The 26,696-nt window shown below is 38.5% G+C and overlaps 1 protein-coding gene and 3 pseudogenes across 4 annotated transcripts in view; all 4 read left to right on the forward strand.

Annotated features, from left to right (window-relative positions):
* CRACD (capping protein inhibiting regulator of actin dynamics) overlaps positions 1-26,696 on the forward strand; it is a 337,455-nt gene that overhangs the window by 219,392 nt on the left and 91,367 nt on the right. The window lies entirely within an intron of this gene.
* Positions 3,292-5,627, forward strand: LOC143663633 (zinc finger protein 667-like; annotated as a pseudogene).
* On the forward strand, positions 6,019-6,453 carry LOC143663634 (large ribosomal subunit protein eL32 pseudogene; annotated as a pseudogene).
* Positions 18,887-21,134, forward strand: LOC143663736 (ubiquitin carboxyl-terminal hydrolase 12 pseudogene; annotated as a pseudogene).

Here is a 26,696-nt window from a genome sequence, read left to right on the forward strand (position 1 = left end):
CATGTTTCTCCAACCACTCCTGTTGCCCAAAGGCTCATGAACAGAGTGGCATGGCCTCAGAGATAGAGGTCATGCATGGCTCAGCAATATGGACTTCTGTTCACCAAGTTTGACCTGGCTTGATCACTGCTAAGTACTTAATCTGCCAGCTGCGTAGACCAACACTGAATCCCAATATGGCAGCATTCTTTGGGGTGATCAGCTATGGCAGTTTGATTATATGGGACCATAATCAAACATTTTTTGTACTGAAATAGAAACTTATTTTGGCTATGGATTTGCTTTCTCTGTCTGCAATGCTTTTACCAAAGCTACCATCCATTTACCTACAGAATGCTTTATCAACTGTTATTGATCAAATTTTGATCCCCCAAAATAAATTTTGACATCCTAATATCCAGTACCTCAGAATATGACCTCATTTAGAAATAGGGTTGTTGTAGATGTAATTAATTAAAATGAGGTCATCCTTAGAAGAACAGATCCTTAATTCAGTATGACTGGTGTCCTTATACGAAGAAAAGAAGAGATTGAGGACAAATACACAGGGGAAAAAACTTTTACTCTATGAAGATGGAGGCAGAGACTGGAGTTACGCAGTTACTACACAGGGAACAACAAAGATTGCTTTGCCACCACCAGAAGCTAGGAAGAGGCAAAGAAGGTTTATTTTCTAAAACCATTGGAGGGAGCATGGCCCTGCTGACACGTTGGTTTCATACTTCCAGAATACAGAACTGTGAGACAATAAATTTCTGTTATTTTAAAATGCCAAGTTTGTAGTATTTTTCTCTGGTAGCCCTGGGAAACTAATTTATCCACCATCATGGTATTAGCATTGCTTCTGATCAAGGAACTCACTTCACAGCAAATGAAGTGCAGCAGTGGACTCATATTCATGGGAGTCACTGGTTTTACCACATTCGCCATCAGCCTGAAGCAACTGGTTTGATAGAATGGTAGGATGGCCTTTTAAAGACTCAGTTACAGCACCAGCTAGGTGAGAGTACATTGCAGAGCTGAGACAGCGTTCTCCAGGAGGCTGTGTATGCTTTAAATTAGTGTCCACTATATGGTGCTGTTTCTCCCATAGCCAGGATTCGCAGGTCCAGGAATCTAGGGATGGAAATGGGAATAGCTCCCCTTAGTAATCCACTAGCACAATTTTTGTTTCCCATCCTCTTGACCTTAGCTTTTGCTAAGTTAAAGATCTTAGTTACAAAGGGAGGAATGCTTCCACCAGGAAACAACAACAATGATTCCACTGTACTGAAAACTGAGACTGTGACCTGGCCACTTTGAGCTCCTCATGGCTCTGAGTCAACAAAGAAAGGACCTATTGTACTGGCTGGAGTGATTGACTCTGATTACCAAGGGAAATTGGGTTGCTCCTATACAGGGGAGGTAGGAAGAGCATGTCTGGAATATAGGAAATACCCTAGAGCATCTGTTAGTACTACTGTGTGTATGATTAAAGTCAATGGAAAACTGCAACAACCCAATCCAGGCAGGACTACTAATGACCCATACACTTCTGGAATGAAGGAAGGGTCAGGTTGTCCTATCAGGCAAAGAATCATGATCAGTTGAGTTGCTTGCTGAAGGCAAAGTGAATACGGAACAGGTGTTGGAACAAGGTGGTTAAAAATACAAGCTACAACCACATGACCAGTTACAGAAAAAATGACTGCAATAGTTTATTTCCTTTTTATGTTGATACAAATATGTTTTTTAATTTACATGCCAAATATTTTTGCTTTCTTCCCTCTCTTATAAGTTACAATAAGATTTATTCATAACAGTTAACATCATAGCTCAGTATTTGAATTAAAGGATATTGAACGGGAAGAGTGAACATCACACAAACACTTTCCATCCTCTTTGGAAAAGGGCTAGCATGTTTTCAGTTGTACATGAGATATTTGTATCATGTCAGGCGAAAGTTTGACTTTATTTCTTTATTTAGAGGTTAGTATGGTTTAGAGATGTGCATGAATTGTCAAGCTGACACAAGGGACACTGTGATGGTCTTTCTAATGTGTTCACTTAACTAGTATTCCATCCCCAGTTATTTAACAAACACTAATGTTAGACTGATGTGTTTCTGTGAAGGTATTTTCTATGTGCAAAGTCTATAACTAATTGACTTTCAGTAAGAGAGACTATCCTAGATAATTTGGGTGGGCCTGATACAATCCGTTGAAAGAAGGACCTTAAAAGTGGGGCCAAGGCTTCCCAAAGAGGAGAAATTCCACTTAATGGACAACAGCTTTGGTCTGAGCCCATCATATCTAGCCTGCCCTTCAGACAGCTTGCCCTAGAGATTTTGGATTTGCCTTGTCACCCCACCTCACATAAACAAATTCCTTGCAATATATCTCCTTACACACACGTGTGATATTATGTAGACCACACTATGTCTTATGTGTTAGATATGTATGCTACATCTAGTAATTCTATTTCTGTGGCTGAACCCTGGCTAATACAGCCTCAGATGTTCTTGGAAGCTGCATCTTCTCCATTGGCATTGCCTGCTGGGTCCAACGCTGATCCCACGTGTGGTGGGTGTTCAATAATAGGTATTGAATTGTAATGAGTATAAGGTCTTCAACTCTGGTAGAGGTATTACCTTTCTCAAGGTAATTTGCTACTGCACTAAATATGCAGTACAAGGAAGGTAGGCAACTTTCCCTGCCCACGTCTTCCAATCAACTTTGATTGTTGGTGAATTATTCTGTACACCCTGTGAAACTCAACTGGCAGAAACTGGCAGTAAAAGGAACCACAACCCACCCATCTTCTAGTATGTGGGAGAAATGTGGCCAAACACTGAGGCTTCAAATTAAAAGTAGTTTCTGTCTCTGTTACTATTTGTAAATATTATTTGCTCTCTCTTGTGAATTGTTGTGGAACATATGTAAAAGGAGGTTCTGAAGACTAATGGGAAAAACTAGAAAAATTGAAATTTGATATGGTTTTGAGAGATGGGGGAGAGACAAGGAAAAGCAAATAATTGTCATTTTAATTAACAGTTAGATTCTTACCTAGGTCTCGGTAAACAACAAACCTATTTCAGCAGATTCTGCTCAGGCATACACAGTCAGTTCTGCTATAATGTGACATATGCAGTCCTAAAAACAACGTGCTGAGCAAAATCGTGAATTGAAAATCATGGATTCGGGGATTGGGACAGGATAATAGCTCTCAAAAAGTTTTTAGTGACACATTAGAAGAAAGGATAAGGTAGAGCCCCCTACACAGCTGCCACTGTGGGCACTACAGGGCTGGACTCTGGAGGCCAGAGCAGTTCTGAATTCCTTGAAGGAAATTATTTTGAGAACAAAAATTATGCTTCTCAAATTTGGCCTGTGTGGCTAGATGCCATCAGCAATGAGAAACTACAGCATGAACACAATACAGCTTCCTGGAGCAATCAGTTTTACCTGAGGAATAGGAAAAAAATGCCACGTGATTCACCTATCTGCATTTTGCCTCATTCCAAATGTGGAGCCTGAAGGAGAAGGAGAGAATGCCTGCTGCATGGGGGAAATACAAGTCCATGGGGCCAATGATGTTTGGAGATTTGGCAGTCTACTTCTCCCAGGAGGAGTGGGAATGGCTAAGCCCCCATTTAGAAGGATTTGTATAAAGATGTCTTGTTGGTGAATTATTGGAACCTGGTCTCTCTTGGATTTTCTCTCCAGAGGCCAAAAGGAGCTCTTCCTTTCTCCTGGATGGTGGAGCAAGTGAGAAGATGCCAGGGCCTTGACTTAGGGTCTAATTGTGAGACCAAGCAATTACCTCCTTATCAGTGTAACAAATTTGGGCAAAGCATCCAGCAGAAACCAATTTCTGCACAACAAACGATTCCCACAAGAGGGCCTATAAAAGAAATTCAATCCTGATAAAATTGAAGGAAGGGCATTCAGGGAAGAAATCTAAAATGTAATGACTGCAGGAAAACCTTTAGTGGGAGCTTGTCTCTTAATCTTCATCAGAACTTTCATACTGGAGAGAAGTCTTATGAATGCAGTAATTGTAGAAAAGCCTTCAGACAGATGTCATCCCTCATTCTTCATCAAAGAGTTCATACAATGAAGAGCCATGAATGTGATAAATGTGAGGAAGTCTTCAATCAAAGAAACAACACTTATTCTACATGAGAAAATTCATGATGTAAAGAAAACCTTTGTGGGATGGCCATGAGTCACTGCCCACCTCTCAATATGCACCACAAAATTTGTGTTAAGAGGGTCTACCAGTGCAGAAAATGTATGAAAGCCTTCAGTCTAATGTCATCCTTTTTGCTTCATAAGATAATTCACAATGGAAAGAAAATCCATAAATGCAATAAATGTGAGAGAGGCGTTGTATTAGTTAGGGTTCTCTAGAGAAACAGAATCAACAGGGAACACTTGCAAATATAAAATTTATAAAAGTGTCTCACATGATCGCAGGAACGCAGTCCAAAATCCACAGGGCAGGCTGTGAAGCTGATGACTCCGATGGAAGGTCTGAATGAACTCCACAGGAGAGGCTCACCAGCCAAAGCAGGAATGGGACCTGTCTCCTCTGAGTCCTCCTTAAAAGGCTTCCCGTGATTAGATTTAGCATCACTAATTGTAGAAGACACTCCCCTTTGGCTGATTACACAGACAGGCCAGTACTTGCCCAATCAGATAAACAGGTACCATAACTTGGCCAAGTTGACACATGTCCCTAACCATGACAGGCTTCAATAAGAAATCAGTCCTTGTCATATATAAAAGAATTTATAGTGGAGAGAAAACTCGGGATATTGAGAAGACCTTACGTCAGAGTCTACAGCAAAGCAGTCATGTGTTAGAGAGTCCTTATAAATGCAGAAAATGTGGAAAATCATTTGGTAGGGTTTCATCCTTATGCTTCTTCAGAAAATTCATACTTCAGAGAAACCTTGTAAATGTAATAAATGTAAGAAGGTCTTCAGACTGCTTTCAACCCTTATTTTACATCTAAGAATTCATAACAGTGAGAAACAGTATAGATGCAATAAACGTGAGAAGGTCTGTAATCGGCATTTGTCCCTTATTTACATCAGAAAGTTCATACAAAGAAAAATAAACTCTTAGAATGTAAGGAATATGGGAAGATGTTTTCTGGAATTGCAAATCTTAAAATACTTCAGAGCATTCATTCTGAAGAGAAACCTTTCAAATGCAATAAATGTAAGTAATTTCTTCTTGAACATCAGAGAATTCATACTGGAGAAAAACCCTAACAATGTGAGGAATGTGGGAAAGCCTTCAGTCACTGAATATTCCTTACTCAACATAAGAGAATTCATACTGAAGATAGAACTTGTGAATATGACCAATGTGGGAAGGCCTTCAGCCAGAGTGCACACCTTCCCAACATGAAAGAAGTCACACTGGAGAGAAGCCCTATGAATATAATGAATGTGAGAAGGCATTTAGCTGTGGCCCAACCTTACTCGACATTAGGGAAATCATTCTTCAGAGAAACTCTATGAATGTAGTGAAAGTGGGAAGGCTTATAGTTGGAGCTTATCCTTTATACAACATCAGAATACACATTCTGAAGAAAAAGCCTAGGGTTGTTTTAAATCTATAAAAGTGAAGGTGATACTATCAAAGAAGCAACAACAGAGGCTTTGAAAAATGTGTTCGTCTGTAATACATGCATTTTGTATTATGGGATCATTTGATGGTAAATGGCTCCACTTTGAAAACCAAAGAGCAAAAGTCACTCGTGACTTTTGACCTGAGGATTTGAAGTCAACTGAAGCAGTTACCTTATCACAGTTCTTTAGTTTCAAAGCAGCAAGCTCAGAAGATTGGATCAGTCACTATGATGGAAGACCTTCTTCTTTCTTCATGTCATAAGGTTCACTGAATTCTACTTTCAGTGTAGTTTTAAAGATACTTCTTTAGTCACATGCAACAAAGTGGAACTGTGGCTTTTCCTTCCCTCTCTCTTCCTCGGTGCTGCTCATGGAGGTGGCAATTACCCAGTACCATGGCTGCCCTTAGACCCCTTGTGAAGCCCAAGATTGTCAAAAATAGGACCAAAGAACTTCATCTGGCACCAGTAAGACCAAAATGTCATAATAAGGCATAACTGGCGGAAACCCAGAGAAATTGACAACAGGGTTCAGAGAAGATTCAAGGGCCAGATCTTGATGTCCAACATTGGTTATGGGAGCAACAAAAGTAATGAAGCATGTGCCCAGAGGCGTCCGAAAGTTCCTGGTCCGTAATGTCAGGGACCTGGAAGTGCTGCTGATGTGCAACAAATCTTACTCTGCTGAGATTGCTCACGTTTCTTCCAAGAACTGCAAAGCTGTGGTGGAAAGAGCAGCCCAGCTGGCCATCAGAGTCACCAACCCCAATGCCCAGCTGCATAGGGAAGAAAACGAATAGACAGCTCTTGTGCAAATTTCTTTGTATGAAATGAAACTATAAAAAGTCTGCCAATCTGAGATTTTACCACTCCACCGCCCCCCCCAAAAAAGTGAAATTGTGAAGTCTATTTTTGTGAACGGGTCTTTGAGCCTGATTTAAGGTCTTATGAAGAAAGAGTTTGGGTCTCTTCTTCAGCACTATAACTATCCAATGTAAGGGAATTCCTTGCTAACCAGGGTGTCACTTCCAGCCAACAGAAACTTGGGGGTGAGAATAACAAAGAATGAATCTTTTAAGCAGATGAAGGTGGCACCTGTGATGGTGTGGAGCAGTAGTCATTATAGGCTCCATAGACCTGAAGGTCTGTGTGATCTTTGTGGTGTGGAAGTCTAACGTGGTTGAGACAAGCCAGTTGGAAGGGAACTAGGGTGTGCCTAAGAATGAGAAACTTCAGTGCATGGAGAAAATTATGTCAGTTATGATTTTATTTGAAAATAAATGGCCTATATTTATATGAAAAAACATTGGTATTTTCATGTAAGAATTCTGGTGTGGAATAGATTATTTGTAAAATGTGGGGGTATTAAATGAGCAAACAATGGCCTCAATGTACTGGCCCTATGCAGTGTTTTCTTCATCCTAGCAGTTTGGATCCATTAGGAAAACCCACTGACGCTGAATCTAAGCACATATACATCCAGTTGTTTTAAAAAATAATAGCCCATATGCGCAATTTTTACCCATTTGGCATTAATCTGCTTTGCACACCCTCAGAATCTTTGGCCAGTGTTCTAGTTTGCTAGCTGCCAGAATGCAAGATACCAGAAACAGAACGGCTTTTAACAAGGGGAATTTAAGGAGTTGCTAGTTTACAGTTCTAAGGCTGAGAAAATGTCCCAATTAAAACAAGTCTATAGAAATGCCCAATTTAAGGCATCCGGGGAAAGATACCTTGGTTCAAGAAGGCTGACGACGTTCAATGTTTCTCTCTCAGCTGGAAGGGCACATGGCGAACATGGTGGCATCTGCTGGCTTTCACGTGGCTCTATCAAAAAGGGACTCTCTCCAAAGTGTTTCCTCTTTTAAAGGATTTCAGCAAGCAACTCCACCTTCAGTGGATGGAGACACATCTCCATGGAAATCATCTAATCAAAAGTTACCACCCACAATTGGGTGGGTCACATCTTCACGGAAACAATCAAAATGCTCCCACCCAGCAATATTGAATGAGGATCAAAGGGTATGGCTTTTCTGGGGTTCGCCATAGATTCTGACAAGCACAGCCAGCAACTGTTCTAAATAAAGACCTTACACTGCTTCAGCCCCTTGGAGCTATGCAGCCTAGAGGTTTCCCATAATGCTGACTCTGTGACACCTAGTCACATAAGCCTCCACCCCCTTTCTTTCCCTTTTGCCTTTACCCTGGGAGTTGATGAATTTTCCCTTCTCTGCTCTCCCCCTGTAGTGGGTCTCTTGTACACTGGTCTCTGAAAGGTTTTTTGTTGTGAGGACCTGCCCCCCACCCCCATGCAAACCTGTCAAAATGGCAGCCCCAATAAATAGCTTATGTGTTACTGCTGAAAAAAAAAGGATGAGACCTTGATTAAAAAAGTACCATTTTACATATGCTGAATAGTTATAAAATACATAAATACTACAATAAAAGTGGTGCTTTACAAAAAGAGGGCCTAAAGTTTGCTTGTGGACCGGGGCATTAGAAGAGCTGTAGCCTATCATTTCTTGTGAGATGGAAGAAGGACAGCTATCTGAAATCAGACAGAAAGCTGGTAATATCTCATGTGGATTGGTGTATCTTATAACACAGGTGGTAACCATTTTGGTGTTCTGTTGTTTGGCGTGCCAGCCACCATTTTGTGTTGGGCTGGGCACCCACTCTTACAAGATCGTGAATAAATTCTTTTCTCCGCCGCAGTTGGATGAGCGTTTGTTCTCCTTCAGGTATGGTGTTCTTTCTAACAACTTTGGTAGATGTCTGAGGTATATGAGTGTGCATTTTGTGTATTCCTACATGCCTCAGTTTAACTGGGTACATTCACCTAATGTTTCTCATGGATGAGATTGCATATATCAGTCACATTGCAACAAATATGCATTTTCAAAACAAATGTTATCGCAGGACTGACTGTACATCGTAAACAGAGCCGCATCCTTTATTTGTATTTTCAAAATCCCCAAAACTTGGAAATCCAAATGTTCTTTGCAAATTTGGCTTAAATCTGTTTGTTAGCAAAACTTAGTGTGAATATGGATAGTTTTGCCCAAATACTGCATTTAATTATAAAGTACCATCACAGACCCTCTCCCCCTGGGGGTACGGAATATATCTTTATAAAATTTAGAAATTTCTGATTTCTGAAACACACTCAGAAGGAATAGTAGATGTGTATTTATTGAGTGTTTATTTTGTGGCAGGCATCATAGTGGATGCTGGAGATGTAGAGAGAAACAAGGCGCAGTCCCTGAACTTAGAGAACATATGGACTAGGAGAAGACCTTTTGCACGTTCTGCAGTATTATAATAAATGTCTGTACAGTGCACAGAACAGAGGAAAGAACCATTCTTTCTGGCCAGAGTTTTCAAGAAGGCTTTCCGGAGAATGTGACATCTGGACTGTGTTTGGGGGAGATCATAGGAGTTCTCCAGCAAGAAAGAGAGAAATGTATTCCAGGTAGAAGAAGGATGTGTATAAAGGTCTGAAGGCACAGAGTGACCAAGCAGCTGATTCATGGCTGTCTCTTTAAAGTCACAAAACTAGAATGTGGCACAGTACAACAGAGATATGAGCTAAGTGCATGCGAGTCAGGAGGAATGAGTGATTAATTGTCACTAAGGGTAGGGACTTGGGTAAAACTTCAAGGATATAGGTCTTGAAGAATGAATAGAATATCATTATGTTGAGAAGAAAGGAAATAGCATTTCTGGCAGAGAAACAAAGCAAAAATATTTCACCTGGATTCTCAAATGTGTTAGCCTTAGAGGTCTTCCACGCATACCATGGCTGGTGCACCCAGATGCCCAAGCCTACCATTCCCTGGCATGGCCTGGTCACCACCTTGTCTACCTATGGCCCCTGGTTTGTGAAGGCCAAGTTCTCGACCACCCCTGGGCCTTGCACCAATCCAGAGACCCTTGTCCTTCTAAAAGAATGTTGATCTCATTTCTTCATTTTTGAATCAGCCCAGCAGCAGATATCTTCCTCCCTCCTTCTTACTCCATGAAATTTGGCAGGCTGCCACACTACCTCTCCCTTGCCCTCTGGAAGAAAAACCTCAGTTCTCAGTCTTAGGATTGTGTGGCACTGAAGAGCACGACCCTTCTGACATGTTGCCAACTCCTTTGTCATCTAGTAAAAAGGTGATAGCCGTGGAATGTCTGAACATCACAATGTACTTCTGGTAACATTTTAAAATTTATCAGTTTCTTCTCAAAAGTGCTCAGATATTACAGAGCTAAAAAAAATGCAAAATGCCTCTTTAGTAAAATTATAGGATTCAGAAAACTGCTGCATACCATGTCCTAATATGTGTGATTTGAAACCAGAATTTGGCATACAACATTAGGTTTATTTAACCAATAAAGCTCAAAAATATTTCTGCCACCTTACTCATGTTTACTGAGCAGTATGCTCCAGAGTTTAGGGTGTGTGTGTGTTTGCATATGTGTGAAATATATGGTACCTAAAGAATCTAAAAGATGCTTGAAAGAAATAATGAAGATGGTATTTTGCATGGTATGTTCAGAGGAATAGTAGTCATGATAGATGTTCCAGAAAGTCAAGTTTCCATGGTCAAACAAGTTTGGGAAGTACCGTGTATTCTCTACCTCTTTTGGAGAACAATAATGATATCAGTGTATTATAAATAAAGTACCATATTAAAAAAATTTTTTTACCTGGATTCTCAAATGTATTGGCTTTTGAATAAGAACCTGGTAATAACTCAAAGAGCACACTCAAAGAAACATCATGAGATGTAAAATGAGCTATCTTAGGAAATTTCTGCTTCTCATTTGGAAATGTGCCATATAAATCCAATGCAGAGCTATCATAGGCATATCTATTTGAGGTTTAAGAGTGAAAACGCAAGGATTATATCCTTATGACAAATGGAAAATGAGGGATATTTGCTTGACTTGCCCAGTGATTTTTAATTTTTAGAATCTCCTTTATAAACGAGCAATTATGATGATGCAGCCATCAAATGGTATGTAATTATATCCATGAAATAAGGGATAATTAGCACTTTTTAAAATAAAAAGTCCCCAAAGTAATTACTGAATGACAAAAATAAATTAATTCGATTTGATGCTTAAAGAATGAAAATGACCATGATACCTGGAGCAATGTATATGCATATATAGGGGGTCTTTCATGTGAAAAATTACAACTGAAAAACACTGGAATATTTAAGAGATATGGAGTCTACAGCTTTTTCTCCTGTAAATTCAGTCTTACCACAAAGATGGTAAATTTAGAGAGAGGCTGGTAAACAGATGTTTTGTGGCTAGTAGGAGATGGGAATAGGATTTGGGTCAAGTTTTTTTTTTTTGTCTCTGGGGCTCACACAGTTAACCTTTAATTAGAGCTACATCCAGTAAAAAACAAATTCAGTAGCAATTAACATTTCTTCCTCTACCCCGCCCCCTTCTTCCCTTTTTCTCCCTAATGCCCTTACCACTCAACAAAAGTTAATTTTGTGTTGCAAAATTCTAAAAAGCAGAGACTTCCGGGAAGATGGCCAACTCAAGTAGCTCGAGATTAGCCCTACTTCAGAGAAAAGTTAGAGAAGGGACAGGAAGGTAACTGAGGTGGCAATTCGGGAGTGTGGCTGACCTGGGAGAGCCTTCTGTACCACTTGTGGCAGCCCTGGTTGCAGTAGCCAAGGAACTGAGAGGCAGAAAGCTGGAGCCTGGTGTGGAGGTGCGGAGCCTGTCGGAGTGCAGGGATGGGAACACAGGACTAGGAAATAAGCCAGGCCCCATTCCTTGTGTGCGCTACCCTCACCAGTGCAGCCCCATGACTGGCGACTCACCCCACACCCCACACATCTGAATGCCCTCACCCATTCCCATTCACAATGCTCCAGGCACCCCCACCCCACTAGCCTCCAGTGCATGTAGCTGCCCCACCCCCCTACCCCAAGTGGCAGCCCAACCCACCTCTCCTACATCCCTCCTAAGCACTACCTCCCCCCTCCCTGTTCCCTGCAGGCTGTTGCCAGTGCATAAAAGTTGCGGGCACTAACCTCCATACCTAGGCTACCACCGCCCCCACCCATTGTGTTGCACAGCCTCATCCCTGAGCTCAGCACATCTGTTTATGGCACTCCCAGGACCACTCATGCGCACGGCCCCCAATCACATCATTCAGCTCTGGGAACTGCATGTTACAGCAGTCTTAGAACCGCGCATGTGCACAGACATCAGCCTCACTTCAGCTCTGAGAAAGTGCCGACCTGCACAGCCGGGTCACATCTGCCTGCAATCCATGAAGGTGTAATGCCAACTTGCTGCCACAGCTCTACTCATGCGCACAAAGGGCCCTGTGCCTTAGACCAGCCCACACCAGAGTTACGCCCCCCACACCAGTGTACCCACACAGCTACATCCTCCCTGGTTGCTGGGCACCCACGTTCACAAGCATCAGCATAACATCCCCAACCTGTGCCCATACCTGCCCTGAAACAAATCACCACACTGAGTGCTCCAACCTGTGCGCTGCTCCCTGCTGTACAACCATCCCACAAACACAAGGCCTTAGACTACTGAAAGAAATCAACTCCCAAAGTAAATCAATCAAGATATTTACATGTGATGAAGACAACAGAAGATCACTAAGCATATCACAATGCAGACAGATATAGCCCTGCCTAATGACCATATTAAAATGCCTGAGGAGACACAGACATTGGAACAACTAATCAAAAATGTTCATATAATGCTATTTAATAAAATAAGTGGGATAACAAATGACATAAAAGAGATCAAGAAGACAGTAGAAGAGCACAAAGAGGAATTTGAAAGAATAAATAGAAAAATAGCAGAAATCACAGAGATTAAAGACTATGTTGGCCAAATAAAAAACATACTAGAGGCACCAGATTTGAAGAGACAGAAGAAAGAATAAGTGATATAAAGGACAGGATAATTGACTTCAGAGACTCAAAACAGCAAATGGCAAAAAAGATGGAAAAATTGAATGGGAACTCAGGGAAATCATAGACAAAACAAAGTGCACAAATATAAGAATCATTGGTGTCCCAGAAGGAGAAGAGAGGAGTAAAAGGTTAGGAAGAGTAGTTGAGGATATAATGGGGGAAAACTTCCCAACCTTCAGAAAGGACATAAATATATAAGTGAAAGAGGCTCAAAGAACCCCAAAGAGAATGAATCCAAATAGGCCTTTCCCAAGGCAGATACTAATCAGTTATCAAACGTTGAAGAGAAGCAGAAAATCCTGAAAGCGGCAAGAGAAAAACAATCTGCTACATACAAGGTGTTTTAGTTTGCTAGCTGCCAGAATGCAACACACCAGAGACGGATTGGCTTTTAATAAAAGGGGATTTATTTTGTTAGTTCTTCAGAGGAAAGGCAGCTAACTTTCATCTGAGCTTCTTTCTTATGTGGGAAGGCTCAGGATAATCTCTGCTGGCCTTCTCTCCAGGCCTCTGGATTCCAACAGTTTTCCCCGGGGTGATTCCTTTCTGCATTTCCAAAGGCCTGGGCTGAGCTGTGAGTGCTGAGACGAGGTATGCCAAGCTGCTTCAGCTGTACTACATTGTGCTCTTTCATTTAAGCACCAGCCAATTAAGTCAAATGTCATTCATTGCAGCAGGCACGCCTCCTAGTCGACTGCAGATGTAAATCAGCAACAGATGAGGTTCACATACCATTGCTCATGTCCACAGCAACAGAACTAGGTGCCTTCACCTGGCCAAATTGACAACTGAATCTAACTACCGCACAAGGGAAATCAAATAAGACTGAGTTCAGACTATTCAACTAGTACCCTAAAGGCAAGAAGGCAGTGGTATGATATATTCACAATCCTGAAAGAGAAGGACTTCCAGCCAAGGATTCTGTACCCAGCCAAATTGTCCTTCAAAACTGAGGGAGGGCACAGAATTGAAGAGTACCACTAATACTTTAAATATTGCAAAGAGAAAGTGGGAAAAGAATATATAGATTTGACAGATAAAATGAAAAATATAATATGGTGAAATCAAGAAATGCCTTTTCAGTAATAACTGTGAATGCTAACGGACTAAATTTACCAATTAAAAGATACAGATTGGCAGAATAGATTAAGAAACATAATCCAGCTATATGTTGCTTACAAGGGACTCATTTTAGACACAAGGTTACAAATCAATGGAAAGTGAAAGGATGGAAAAAGATTTTCCATGCAAGTTATAACCAAAAGAAAGCAGGAGTAGCTCTACTAATATCAAACAAAATAGACTTTAAATGTAAAGACATCATAAGAGACAAAGAAGGACACTATATACCAATTAAAGGGTCAATTCACCAAGAAGATATAACAATCATAAATGTTTATGCTCCCAATCAGAGAGCTCCAAAGTATGAGACAGACATTGGTAAAACCGAAGGGAGCAATAGCTGTCTCAACAATAATAGTAGGAGACTTCAATACACCACTCTCCTCCATAGATAAAACAAGCAGACAGAAGATCAACAAGGAAATAGAGAAGTTAAATAACTTGAAAAATGAAGTTATCAAGTTAGGTCTAAATGAATTAGACCTAACAGACATATATAGGTCATTACACCCCAGAGCACAAGGTTATACATTCTTCTCTAGTGCTCATGGGTCATATTCCAGGACAGGTCATATGCTAGGGCACAAAACAGGTCTTTATGAATTTAAAAATATTGAAATTATTCCAAGTACTTTCTCTGAGTGCAGTGGAATGAAGTTGGATCTCAGTAACCACCAAAGAACGAGAACATCCACAATATATGGAAATTAAACAACACACTCTTAAACAACCAGTGGGTCAAAGAAGAAATTGCTAGAGAAATCAGTAGCTGTATGGAGATGAATGAAAATGAGAATATGACTTTTCAGAATTTATGGGATTTGGGAAAGGCTGTGCTGAGAGGGAAATTTATTGCCTTAAATACCTACATCAAAAAACAAGAGAGAGCAAAAATTGAGGACTTAACAGCAAACCTGGAGGAACTTGAGAAAAAGCAGCAAACTAACCCCAAAGCAAACAGGAGAAGAGAAATTTAACAAAGATTAAAGCAGAGGTAAATGAATGGGAGAACAAAAGAACAATAGAAAGAATAAAACCCAAATATTTGGTTCTTTGAGAAAATCAGTAAAATTGATGGACCACTAGCAAGACTGACAAAGAAAAAAAGAGAGAAGATGCAAATAAACAAAATCAGAAATGAGAAGGGGTGCATTACCACAGACCCTGAAGAAATAAATCATGAGAGGATACTATGATCAACTATACAACGACAAACTAGACAACTTAGATGAAATAGACAAATTTCTGAAGGCACACAAACAAGCTACACTGACTCAGGAAGAAACAGAAGATCTCAACAAATCAATCACAAGTAAAAAGAATTGACCAGTCATAAAAAATCTTCCTACAAAGAAAATCCCAGGGCCAGATGGCTTCACAGTGGAATTTTATCAAACATTCCAGAAAGAACTAACACCAATCCTGCTGAAACTTTTCAAAAAAATTGAGGAAAAAGGAGATCTACTTACCTAATTTTATAAAGCTAATATCATTTTAATACCAAAACCAGATAAAGTTGCTACAAGAAAGGAAAACTACAGACCAATCTCCCTAATGAACATAGATGCAAAAATTCTCAATAAAATATTAGCAAATTGAATCCAACAGCACAATAAAAGAATTATATACCATGACCAAATGGGGTTTATGCCAGGAATGCAAGGATGGTTCGATGCATGAAACTCAATTAATGCACATTAGCAAATCAAAAGGGAAAAATCACATAATCATCTTGATTGATGCTGAAAAAGCATTCAACAAAATTCAGCATCCTTTCCTGATAAAAACACTCTGAAAGATAGGAATCAAAGGTAACTACTTCAATATGATAAAGGGAATATATGAAAAAACGATAGCCAAAATTGTACTCAGTGGAAAGAGGCCAAAAGCCTTTCCTCTAAGATCAGGTACAAGACAAGGATGCCCACTGTCACCACTCTTATTCAACATTGTGCTAGAAGTTCTAGCTAGAACAATCAGGCAGGACAAAGAAATAAAAGGCATCCAAATTGGAAAGGAAGAAGTAAAACTCTCATTATGTGCAGATGATATGATACTGTACTTGGAAGATCCTGAGAAATCTAAAGTAAGGCTACTTGAGCTGCTAAACAAATTCAGCAAGGTGGCAGGATGTAAAATTAATGTACAAAAATCGGTAACATTTCTATACATAAGTAATGACTTAGCTGAGAAGTCAGTTGAGGAAAAAATTCCATTCAAAATAGCACTAAAAGAATCAAATACTTAAGAATGAACTTAACTAAGGATGTAAAGAACTTGTACACAGAAAACTACATAACTTTTTTCTAAAAGAAATCAAGGGAGATTTAAATAGGTGGAAAGACATTCCCTGCTCATGCATAGGAAGGTTAAATATAGTTAAGATGTCAGTACTTCCCAAATTGATCTACAGATTCAACACACTACCAATCAAAATTCCAACAACCTACTTTGAAGATTTGGAAAGGCTAACTACCAAATTCATCTGGAAGGGAAAGAGACCCCGAATAGCTAAAAGCATCCTAAAAAAGAAGATTGAAGTGGGAGGATTAACCCTCCCTGACTTTAAAACCTATTTTAAGCCACAGTGGTCAAAACAGCATGAAACTGGCACAAAGACAGAAGTATTGGCCAATGGAATTGAATTGAGAGTGCAGAAATAGACCACCAAATCTATGGTCAACTGATTTTTGACAAGGCCCCCAAATTCTCTGAACTGGGGCAAAATAGTCTTTTCAATAATTTGGCATGTAAGAACTGGATATCCATAGCCAAGAGAATGAAAGAGGACCCCTATCTTACAACGTACACAAAAATTAACTCAAAGTGGATCGAACATCTAAATATAAGAACTAGCACCATAAAGCTAGAAGAAAATGTAGAGAAATACCTTCAAGACCTGGTAATAGGAGGTAGCTTCCTAAATTTCACATCCAAAGCACAAGCAACAAAAGGAAAAAATAGATAAATGGAACCTCCTCAAAATCAAATGCTTCTGCACCACAAAAAAATTTGTCAAAAAAAGGTGAAGAGAAAAGTATTGGCAAAGTCCCCTTCAGGGAATGGTGAGAAAGGGGGAAAATTCAACTTCCCCAAGTTGAATTCTTGATATTCTCACAAGCAGTGGGGAAATCCAAAGCTATAGGCTAAGCCCCCAATCTTGGGGTTTGTTCATATGAAACTTAACCCTACGAAGGATTGGTCAAGCCTACTTAAAATTAGGCCTAAGAGTCACCTCCAAGAGAACCTCTTTTGTTGCTCAGATGTGGTCTCTCTCTCTCCAGCCAACACAACAAGCAAACTCACCACCCTCCCCTGTCTATGTGGAACATGACTCCCAGGGGTGTGGACCTTTCTGGCAATGTGGGACAGAAATCCTAGAATGATCTGAGACTCAGCATCAAGGAATTGAGAAAACCTTCCTGACTAAAAGGAGGAAGAGCGAAATGAGACATAACAAAGCTTCAATGCCTGAGAAATTCCAAACAGAGTCGAGAGGTTATCCTGGAGGTTACTCTTACGCATTAAATAGATATCACCTTGTTAGTCAAAATGTGATGGAGAGGCTGGAGGGAACTGCCTGAAAATGTAGAGCTGTGTTCCAGTAGCCATGTTTCTTGGAGATGATTGTATAATATAGCTAGCTTTCACAGTGTGACTGTGTGATTGTGAAAACTTTGTATCTGATGCTCCTTTTATCTACCTTATCAACAGATGAGTAAAACATATGGAATAAAAATAAATAATAGGGGGAACAAATGTTAAAATAAATTTAGATTTAAATGCTAGTGATGAATGAAAGGGAGGGGTAAGGGGTATGGTATGTATGAATTTTTTTCTGTTGTCTTTTCATTTCTTTTTCTGAATAGATGCAAATGTTCCAAGAACTGATCATGATGATGAATATGCAACTATGTGATTATATTGTGAATTACTGATTATATATGAAGAACGGAATGATCAAAAGTTAAGAATGTTTGTGTTTGTTTGTTGTTATACATTTTTTTAAATTAATGGAAAAAGGGTGAAGGGGTAGCCAACTCAATGGGAGAAAATATTTGGAAATCACGTATCAGACAAAGGTTTAATTTCCTGTATATACAAAGAAATTATACAACTCAACAACAAATGAACAAACAATACAACTATAAAATGGGCTAAAGATATGTTAGGCATTCTTCTGAAGAGCAAACACAGATGGCTCAAAAGCACAGGAAGAGATGCTCATTTTCACTGGCTATAAGGGAAATGCAGATCAAGATTACAATGAGATACCGCCTCATACCTATAAGAATGGCTGCTATTAAACAAACAGGAAACTATAAATGTTGGAGGGGATGTGAAGAAACTGGGACACTTATGCAGTTTTGGTGGGAATGTATAATGGTGCAGTCACTAGGGAAGACTGTTTGGCAGTTCCTTAGGAAACTAAATATCGAGTTGCCCTATGATCTAGCAATAGCACAAGTTGGTATATACCCAGCAGAGCTGAAAGCAATGACACAGACAGACATTTGCATTCCGATGTTCATAGCAGCATTATTCACAATCACCAAAAGATGGAAACAAACCAAATACCTATCAACAGATGAGTGGATCAACAAAATGTGGTGTGTGTGTATATATATATATATATATACATATATATATATGAAGGAGTATGCAGCAGTAAGACAAAATGACGTCCTAAAGCACATGACAAGATGGATGAGCCTTGAGAACATAATGCTAAGTGAAATTAGCCAGGCACAAAAGGATAGATACTGCATGATTCCACTTTTATAACCAGCATAAAAGTATAAATAGGCTTATAGTACAGAATATAGGGAACTTAGAGATACATAGAAGCTAGAGATGATTGAACTGTTAGCTAATGAGTTTGAACTCCAATGTAAGGGAATAGATAGGAGCAAAGGTGATTCTCTAGTGGGTCTGTAAGTAATATTATCATATTGAAGATGAAGAAGATTGAAAGGGGTTGTATAGACCTACGTGTCTCATTAACTCACACTAGAAATATGAATAAGTTCTCGTAAGAATTACTTCAAAGATATGATTCTTGTATAAAGAGTGTTTAAGTCCAGGGTACGGGGGGAAAACTGTTATTGCATGCTATGAGCTATGTTCAAAAGGAAACCATCAACACTACCACAGTAGTGGTACAGGAACAGCAGAGGTAAATAATGAGGTGAGGGATAAGAGTTATAGGAGGTTTAGATTTCCTATTAGATGAGGGTATGCTTATTGGTTTTCTGTCTCTCGGGAATGATGAAATTATCTATAATTGAGAATGTTGATGGACTGTGGACTTTGGACCCTCTACATGATGCCCAATTAATGTAGATGGCTGAAGGATGCACTGACGGAGCTGTAGATTGGTCAACGATGGTGTATACTTATGAACGAAGGTTGTTCTGCTACAAAAAGTAACAATGTCATGAGGCATGAAATGATGTGAATGAACATGTGGGACATTTGGTAAGACAAAATAAGCCAGAAACAAAAAAAGAACAATGGTATGGTCACCTTCAGAAAATGCTTATCAGGAAACAGCCCAGTTCTGCAAGTGAAATCATTGCCCTCCCCCCTACATGGGACATGACATCCAGCAGTGAAATTCTCCCTGGCAATGTAGGAGAGGAATTCCAGGGATGAATCCTGGCACCATAGGATCAACAATTACATCTTGACCAGAAGTGGGAAAAAAAGTATAATTAATAAAGTATCAGTGGCAGAGAGAGTTCAAATAGAGTCAAGAGGCTACTCTGGGGGTTGCTCTTATGTAAGCTTCAGTTAGACCTTGCTACCTAACATAACCTGCCAAACCCCAACCAGGACCATTCCAGCCAATCCTAAAGAATACCTAGGGCAATATATTAGATTTCACAAGGGTTCTAGGCACTAGAGTACCTTTCCAAAAACCTATAACCTCAAGATGGGTCCCTGGCCAGATAAGTCCAGAAACCTAGCCCAGCCTCTCCAGAACATCAGATAGTTCCATCTCCCTACCCTAAATTAAAGGCAGACCCTTCCAATATAAAAAATTTAGAATTGCCATAGCCCAAACAACCCCAAAGAGAGGTATGGAAAAGTCAAAGTTGATGGTGGAATTATACATAGAAGATAGGATTTAACAAATGAATATGAATGCTGATTCATTGAATTGATATATTTTAGTCTCCAATATTTTAGAGAAGCTAGAAGTAAAAATCTAAAATTGTAAAATTGTAACCCGTGTCAAAGTCTGAATTATGTTCTATAACTAATCGTGGTGCTGTATTTTGAAATTTATAGCTTTTTTGTACATGTATTTTTGTTCACAAAAAAAGAAGGACAAAAGATTGGTCCAGAACAGTTTCCAGTCAATGAGCACTATTTTGCATTAGTCAGTTTTGGGAAAACCTGCTCCTGCAATTCAGGTTTTCAAGCACTTTATTTTTGTCATCGAGTTCGTGAAAAGGTTCTAGCATACGAGAGTCAACCTAGGAAGGAAGAGAGCCTCCTTACGTGCTTAGCAGATCTCTTCCATAGCACAGCCATGCAGAAGGAAGAGGTTGGGGTAATACCTCCTAAGAAGACCGTAATAAGATTACGGAAAGAAAATGAGCTTTTTGACAACTACGTGCAGCAAGATGCCCGCGAATTTTTAAATTGTCTACTAAATACAATTGCCGATATTTTGCAATAAGCCCATGAATTTTTTTTTTATCACCTACCAAGTATAATTGCCGATATTTTACAAGAAGAGAGAAAGCAGGAAAAACCAAATGGCCATTCACCAAATGGTAATATTGACAGTGAAAACAGTAACAGCACACCAGACCCAATGTGGGTTCATGAGATTTTTCAGGGAACATTTACGAATGAAACCAGATGTCTTACTTGTGAAACGACAAGCAGCAAAGATGAAGATTTTTTAGACCTTTCTGTTGACATGGAACAAAATACATCAATTACTCACTGCTTAAGGGGGTTTAGCAACACAGAGACCCTTGCCATGAGTACAAACATTGCTGTGAAGAATGTAGCAGCAAACAGGAAGTACACAAAAGGATGAAAGTTAAAATACTGCCCATGATTCTAGCGCTACACCTGAAGAGATTTAAATATATGGACCAACTTCATCGATATACAAAACTCTCTTACCGGGTAGTTTTTCCTCTAGAACTTCGTCTATTTAACACTTCAGGAGATGTAACCAATCCTGGCAAGATGTATGACCTTGTTGCTGTGGTGGTTCACTGTGGAAATGGTCCCAGTCAAGGTCATTATATTGCAATAGTTAAAATTCATGATTTTTGGTTGTTGTTTAATGATGACATTGTAGAAAAAATAGATGCACAAGCTATTGTAGAATTCTATGGGTTGACGTCGGATATCTCAAAGAACTCTGAGTCTGGTTAGATCCTTTTCTATCAGTCTCGGGATTGAATGGGGAACTGTGATGAAGAAATACTTTCTGCCTCCTTTCTTCTCTGGTTATTTTGTATGAAGCACTGGTTTTTCAAGAAAAGAGACATGTAGGAAGAAGAGTAGAACATATGGAATAAAAATAAATAATAGGGGGAACAAATGTTAAAATAAATTCAGTTTGAAGTAGTGGTAAATGAAAGCGAGGGGTAAGGGGTTTGGTACGTATAGTTTTTTTTTTCTCTATTATCATTTTATTTCTTTTTTTGTTGTCTTTTTATTTCTTTTTCTAAATCGATGCAAATGTACTAAGAAATGATGAATATGCAACTATGTGATGATATTAAGAATTACTGATTGTATATATAGAATGGAATGATATCTAAATGTTTGTTAATTTTTTTTTAATTAATAAAAAAAGTTAAAAAAAAAAAGAGACATGTAGGAAGCTCAGGGGGGCAGTAGCACACTTTGCACACAGTAAAGCAAAATCTATGGATTCAGAAGCCCTTCTATCTTGGTAGATGATTTTTTGCTCAGGTATCATGCTGTCTGTGCATTTCCATTCAACATGTAAGTGAAATCAGAGATACCCAGCTTCTTTTGTAAAACAGCCTTCTGGTAATTGACATACATTTTCTCTTTCTAAATTGCACCAATAATTATTTGAACTTCTTGGGTGCAATAAAAAGAATAGGAATCTATACTGGATTGTACTAATTATTTAAGAAGATAATATTGAATACATTGCAGAAATTTGCTTTTGTTCACAATGTACAGAAAGCGTATTTAATGTTTTTTTCCAGACATAAACCACATATACTTTTGGACCCAACACTTGCAGTTGCCTTCCTGATGTAATAAACTAACAGATAATAGAATTCAGTATTGTGAAGGCAAATATGTTTTGCTTCATAATAATATACAGTATATATATATATATATATATATGTAGGGCACAATTGGTCAAAGTGGCCTTTCATTTCCCCAAGGAGAAAGACTGGCTTTGTAATTATGATTTTTTTCTATTTATTTTACTTAAAACTGATAGAATCTAAGTATTGTATGAAGTGCCCATGATGTTTTCAGTAAATTTGAGCATATATTTTATTAGTTTTTGTCAGTTTAATTAGTCCTTTTGTTTCTTTTTTTAAGGTGAATTTAAAATTCTGTATGAAATCAGTAAGATGCCTTGAGAAAAAGTTTCAGTAGGAACTGATATCTTTGGCTAAATATTCGTCCTTTTGTTATAGTTTCTGAGTCAGTTATTTTATTCAGTTTTAATTTTAACAAAATAAAAATAGAAAAAATCCCCTGTGGTTGTTGAAATGATAAAAAGAAATTCTGCAGTGGTGGTATACCAATCTTTAGAGTTCTTAAATATTCTAATGTTTCAAGTTGAGGTCATGCTTGGAAAATTCATGTTATAATACTTGTTTTCAAATGTCATCTCCTTTACCCTGGAAAGAAGTCATCTGTTCGTCATGAACCCAGCAGCCCAGGTAAACCCAGCTAAAAACCCAGCTAAAAACCTTTGAAGATTAAATTTAATGAAGTAGACCAGGAATGCAAGCAGTGAGTTCTGTTTTATTTTATTTTTTTCCTCCACATTTACAGATCTTACTGGAAGAATATTCCAAAATTAAAATCTGTATTTGTTAAGACTTCATTCTGTTGGAGGCTTTAAAAGAAACGTATGTAGTGTAAGTATTTGTAGACTGTTGCATTTGACACTTTTCTATGCATCAGTAAGTTGTCTGGCAGTGGCCGAATGTAACTTTTTGAAAGTAATTGAATGTTTAGTCAAAATAATAGCAATCAGGCCTTGGATGTCCTTTATCAAACCCTTTTCAGACTGTATCTTTCTCCTTTTTGAATTGATGTAATTTTTAAAAGTTATTTTACTAACACTGTTAAATATGAAAAACAAACAAAAAAAGAATGTTTTTTGTTTGCTGCTATTATTAACATTTATTATCTATCTTATAGCTCAGGAAATGACTTGACCTGTTTGTTCAGTGAACAGGGTCATTTGATTAATTGGGCTGTTTAAATATGTGCTGGGAGAAAATTAACAAGTTTCTTTTTAAGATACAGTTTGTAAACCTTACCCTGGCTGGAAGTGTTTTGTACAAATTATAAATAGGCTGCCTAATCTATCAGCATTGCAAAGAGAATCACAGCCAGGAATTGAGGGAAATTCAGATCAATGGCAGTGGATCGATTTTTTAAATTTCAAGGGCTTAAACCAAATTTTCTTGGAATTTAAAGCTGTATTTTTTGCAGCTTTCAGCACAGAGAAAAAAACTAAGGTGAAGAAAAGCCGGTTTTTCTATCAATTTAGGCCACAGCATGTATAAAACAGAAAGATAAAGTAAGTCATTTGTATAAGGGTATAGCATCGAATTGCTATGTTGTGTTTGCTTTTACATGTTGCATTTTTTAAAGGAAAACCTGCAGCCCAAGCCAAGCTTCACTTGCATAGTTAAAGCAAGTTCCAGCATTTTGGTTACGTTGCATGGTGGCCACACCCTTTGTTCACATTCACACCACGTTTAAGAGGACGATTTGTCAGGGGAGGGCTCTGGGGTGATGGTTCTAAATTTACTTTTTACTCTCTGTGCAGCTGAATCTAAGTAAAATATCTTAAAGATGATCAGAGAGAAAAGTGACCCCTATAGAAAGCATCCTGTGAGGTTGTCTGTTGGTTGACTGTGATTAAAACGAGGGGCAGGTTGAAGATGTGAATGCTGGCAGATTGCTGTATAACTGTGTGCATGTTTGTTGGGCTGGCTGGCCCATATTTTGCATAGTGGAATAAAAATTTCTATAAATTATCTTAAAATAAATATTCTGTATTAAGTTCCACTTCTAAGTTGTGTGGCTTTTGTCTTGGAAACTTTGCCCTTAGACAGGATCCGTGGGGCTTTAGGAAGGGGAAAGAAGGCATGTAATATCTGAATCTTGTTGCCGCTAGCCATAGTATAGGCTTTTTTCTTTCCTTGGTGTCAGTAGGAAGAATTCACGTTCATAACATACTATTCTTGATACTTTCTTTAGAGACACTTCTTTAAAGGTTCTCTTAGGAAGTATTTATCTGGGAGCTGGAAGGCTAAGGTACTTGTGTTCTAGCTCTTCAGTGGATTTTAATTGTGACTTTTGGGAAGTCACTTAACCTCTCTGTGCTTCACAATCTCTCTTGTAAAATGGGATAAAACCTACCTCACAGGGCTTTTGTGGGGATTAATTATAATGTCTGTAAAGCATTTAAAGTTCTTGAGGAAGTCATTATATAAATACAAAATAATATCTATTAAAATAATTGGTTTATTTGTGGAAAAAAAAGTCGATTGTGATGATAAAAAAGTATTTAAGCCCTCTTGCCTCCTATATTCTGGAGCAGCTATAAGGAAAAATATGAGAAGATTGTATGGTAGCCCATAACAAACTCTGGGATCTACCCTGTAACCACTTTTTGAAGAGTGCTTTGAAAACTATCGCTCTTTTATTTCTTTGCTTTGTAGATATGCTATACAATAAAAAAAGTTAAAAAAAATTCTAAAATGCAATTTTAAATATTCTAATGATGCAGAATACTTTTCTAAACTATACCTCTTTTGTATATGGCAGTTGTATTTTGAAATATTTCACATTAGCATTTCAGAAGGGCCCCGTTTTATTACTGTGTTAAAAGTGCTTTGATTTTTTTAGGCTTTATCTGTGAACATATTCACATCGAACCATGTTTGTTACTTGTCAAAAAAATAGCTGCTGCTGCTGATCATGCATTTAATCCAGTTAATTCTGTGGAGACAAAGCTAATGCAGCTTCCAAATCATAAGTGGATCATAAAATAGTTCATTTAATGGATATTCATAGACAGATGCTTAGTTGTTTTTTTTTTAACTTTTTTTTATTGTATAGTATATAAACAAAGCAAAGAAATAAAAAGCAATAATTTTCAAAGCATGTCTCAACAAGGAGTTACAGGTCAGATCCCAGTTTGTCACGGGTTACCACATGATCCTTTCAGAGTTTTCCTTCTAACTACTCCAGAATATAGGAGGCTAGAAGGCTTAAATATTTTATCACCACAGTTGACTTTTTTCTTTCTTTGTTGTAAAAAATAATACATATACAAAAAAGCAACACATTTCAAAGCATAGTGCCACAGTTAGTTGTAGAACATATTTCAAAGTTTGACTTAGGTTATAATTCCACAATTTTAGGTTTTTGCTTCTGGCTACTCTATGATACTGGAGACTAAAAGAGATATCAATTTAATGATTCAGCATTCATATTCATTTGTTAAATCCTATCTTTTCTGTATAACTCCACCATCACCTTTGATCTTTCTATTCCTCTCTTTAGGGGTGTTTGGGCTATGGCAATTCTAAATTTTTCATGTTTGAAGGGTCTGTACTGTATGGAGTAGGGAGATGGTACTATCTGATGTTCTGGAGAGGCTGTGCCCTCTAGGTTTCAGGATCTGTCTGCTCCAGGGACCCAACTGGAGGTTGTAGGTTTCTGGAAGGTTATACAAATGCATGGAACCCTTTTGGAATCTTATATATTTTCCTAGGTGTTCTTTAAGATTGGCTGGAATAGTCCTGTTTGGGGGTTGGCAGGTTATGATAGGTAGCAAAGTCTACCCAAGGCTTCCATAAGAGCAACCTCCAGAGTAGCCTCTCCATTCCATTTGAACTATTTCTGCCACTGACACTTTATTAATTACACTTTTTTCCTCCTTTTGGTCAGGATGTAATTGTTGATCCCATGGTGCCAGGGCTGGATTCATCCCTGGGAGTCATCTCCCACGTCGCCAGGGAGACTTTCACCCGTGGATGTCATGTCCCACTAGAGGGGAGGGCAATGATTTCACTTGCAGAGTTGGGCATAGAGAGACTGAGGCCACATCTGAACAACAAAGGAGGTCCTTCAGAAATAGCTCTCAGGCATAGATGCTTAGTTCTTAATGGTTATTTTTGCCATAGGACTACAAAGGTTTTATGAAATTTAGGCACTTGCTTTTTGATGTGAGATCTTATAGAAACTTTGAGAATAAAATCAGAGAATCAAATAAGAAAAAAATATTAAAAATCTTTCTGTAACTCATAAAATTGCATTCCTTATTATTGTCACTTAATCAGGTTTTGCTGTCTAGATGTAGGGTGGGGCTACATGTAATCATTGGGTCTTTTATAAAGTTGATTCTAGAAAATAAACCAATTTACCCTAAGCAGTCAATAATAAAATAATCAAAGAACATAACTAAAATTTAAATGTATTTCTGACAGGTAATATATTATGAATTTTAGAAATGAAGAAGGTGAGAAATACTTTTCATAACTGAGATGCCATTAAAAACTAACTTTGGAAGAGACTTCCAGAGAAAGCTTCCATGTCCCAAGTCCTCCTCTGTAGAGAGATTCGTGTTTCTAGGACTTAGACATTTTTGTTTCTCATGGTAAGAAGGGTGGGTTGTTGGACTGAAGTGCTTGAGTAGATTTTAGTGTTCTTTTACTTTCCTGAAAGCTAAGGCATTGCTGAAACAGTGTTCCTGGGCAGTTCGTGGGAACTACC

Source organism: Tamandua tetradactyla, chromosome 19 (assembly GCF_023851605.1).
Source record: "Tamandua tetradactyla isolate mTamTet1 chromosome 19, mTamTet1.pri, whole genome shotgun sequence".
Lineage (NCBI taxonomy): Eukaryota > Metazoa > Chordata > Mammalia > Pilosa > Myrmecophagidae > Tamandua > Tamandua tetradactyla.